The 2,714-nt window shown below is 37.4% G+C and overlaps 1 protein-coding gene across 6 annotated transcripts in view; it reads right to left on the bottom strand.

Annotated features, from left to right (window-relative positions):
- Window positions 1-1,519: 1,519 nt before the first annotated feature.
- LOC144956901 (uncharacterized) overlaps window positions 1,520-2,714 on the bottom strand; it is a gene marked incomplete at its 5' end in the record, with an annotated part of 40,899 nt that continues 39,704 nt past the window's right edge. For 4 of the 6 annotated variants that reach the window (XM_078887709.1, XM_078887712.1, XM_078887710.1 and 1 more), the window contains 1 exon segment: window positions 1,520-2,714. This exon segment is cut by the window's right edge and continues 664 nt beyond it. 6 annotated transcript variants of the gene reach the window in all.

The following is a 2,714-nucleotide window of genomic DNA, read 5'->3' as shown; positions in this document are numbered from 1 at the left end:
TTCTATGCAAATTATTGTTTTGTCAAACGTTTACCAATACCAGTATTGGATTTATTTCATAATGAATGTATTTTTTCTTTATTCTCATGTCATTTTACTTATTCCTCCCGCTGGGTGGGGCTTCCTGACCTCCCATAGTGGGCAGGGAGGCACTTACTGTGTCTTCTATCCCCCGATAACTGTTTTCCAACTTGCTGTCTGTCTTGGGATGAGGTGACTAAATTTTGTCCTGCCCCTGGCCGGAGTCCTTGGCTGGGAGGGAAAAAGTTGAATTTATAGTTATAGTTTTGGGAGATGATATTTTTTTCCTTGTAAATCATCTCTCTGTTATGTACTGTTATTTTTTTATCATATGATGTGTAAATATTTGAGTGTATTCCTCTTTCTGGGATCTTGTGCTGGTGTCTGGGTGAAACATTTAGGTAATCTCGAACTAATTAAACCGATAGTGTGCTCTTGGATTCTACATCTGTTCTCTGTTTGTACCATTCCCCTTTAAATTGATCTTTTATATAGCGCAACATCCACTAAACATGCTCAAAGCGCTTTACAAGGGGTCCCTGGCCAACAGCAACATTTAACATGGTAGGACTAGACATGACGCCTGTTAGGCAATATTACAAATTTGTATGGACCGAGACAACGCTGTTAACGACCAGGTACACATTTTACACCCAAGTACGGTGAGAGAATGTGAGTAAAGAGCCTTCTCCAATGACTCAACTATGCACCGAGTGAGGTTCGAACCTAGGACCTTCCGATCTTAAAGCGAGTTTCATGCCACTAGACCACATAGCCTTTGTCTTACTTTTTCCTCAAGTCATTTTAATTTACATCTAGAATGTTGTTACTATCCAATTTTCATGGCGTGGATATATGATCCAAATGTGTACAAGCGTCGTAAAACCCTTGTACTTGTTAGTGGGCAGGGGGGTACATACTGTGTCTTCTATCCCCTTCTTTCTGTTTTCCAACATGCTTTCTGTCTTTGTCTTGGAATGAGATTACTTGGTTTTGACCTGGACCTGACCAGATGCCCTGGCAGAGAGGGAAACAGTCGAAGGTATAGTTAGTTTTGGGAGATGATATTTTTTTCATTGTAAATCATCTCTCTGTTATGCACTGTATTATGCCTTCTTTATATTATATATGATTTGTAAAACATTTGAGTGTGTTCCTCTTAGTTGGGACCTGTGCTTGTGTCTGGATGAGACTTTTAGGTGATCTCAAACTGAGTACTTTGGCGGCGTGCTCTTGGAATCTACATCTGTTCCCTATTTGAACCAATTCCCCTTTGTCTTACCTCTTCTTTTGTGCTTTAATTGTAATTCTAGAACTTTTAACTATCCCATTTTCTTCCTTTTTACTGGCGCTGATATGACCTTAATGTGTTGCAAGCGCCGTAAAACCCTTAAAAATAATAAAATAAAATAAAAATAAAAACCCTTGTACTTGTATGTAAAATTTAATGTAGACTGTCATGCATCGATTTAAATAAACAAAAACAGATAATGTGGACTTTTCAGGTTTCACCTTTATTAACAAAACAGGATGATTGAAACATTAGAGACGAATGAGATAGTAACAACGTTATTATCACACATTCAATTTCTGGGTGGGGATCCTGACCTCCCATAGCGGGCAGGGAGGTACACACTGTGTCTTCTATCCCCTTATATCTGTTTTCCAACATGCTTTCTGTCTTTGTCTTGGAATGAGATTGCTTAGTTTTTTTCCTGGCCCTGGTCGGAGTCCTGGCTGGGAGGGAAACAGTCAAATGTATAGTTATTGTTTTGGGAGATGATATTTTTTTCCTTGTAAATCATCTCTCTGTTATGTATTAGTATATTTGTTATTTTTTTAATGTATAATGTAAGCATTTGAGTGTATTCCTCTTTGTTGGATTTTGTTCTTGTGTCCGGATGAGACTTATAGGTGATCTCAAACTAAGTACATTGGTGGTATGCTCTTGGAATCTACATCTGATCCCTATTTGTTCCCAGTTCCCCTATGTCTTACTTTCTCTTGGATGCTTCAATTGTAATTCTAGAACTTTTTACTATCCCATTTTCTTCCTTTTTACTGGCGCTGATATAACCTAAATGTGTTGCAAGCGCCGTAAAACCCTTAAAAACAAACAAACAACACATTCAATTTTACATTGTTATGTATATTTCTTTGAGCATCGAGCAGCAACATTTACAGTACAGGTTAAAAAAAAAGACAAAAACGAGAATGAAGAAGTGACTCCAAAGGAAATCTTAGCTAAGAAGAGTAGTAAAACATTTGTTTTGTGCTCTATATTATGGGTAATCAGGTAATTTTGGTCTCGAAGAAGTGCAATTTTGTTAGGTACTGATTAATTATAGTGAGGATGATTATGATGATGATGATGGCAACAATACATATAATGTAGTTCACAGTGGGAAATTAACGTGGAAAAGGCAATGCGATATCATTTTTTTTTCTTCTCAGTCTTCTTTTGAATACTATCATTATCATTTTTGTTGTTGATGAGAGTGACTTTTCTTGGGGTTTTTTGGTGGAGGGGGAGGGGAGGGTGAAGGAGGGGGGGGGGGTGTTGTTTTTTTTTAAAGTCGCACCTCTAGTATAACTAGCTATTTGTCATTATATTTTTAGAAGTACTACAAGTACAACTTCGGTTATAGTTATAGGTCGTCTATTGAAAATCATTATATAAAAAGGACCAGCCT

This window comes from Berghia stephanieae, chromosome 11, assembly GCF_034508935.2.
Source record: "Berghia stephanieae isolate SIO BIC M18660-M18661 chromosome 11, UCSD_Bste_1.3, whole genome shotgun sequence".
Taxonomy (NCBI): domain Eukaryota; kingdom Metazoa; phylum Mollusca; class Gastropoda; order Nudibranchia; family Aeolidiidae; genus Berghia; species Berghia stephanieae.
Note: the sequence above shows the minus strand (reverse complement) of the source record. Positions and strands in the feature narration are given on the sequence as shown.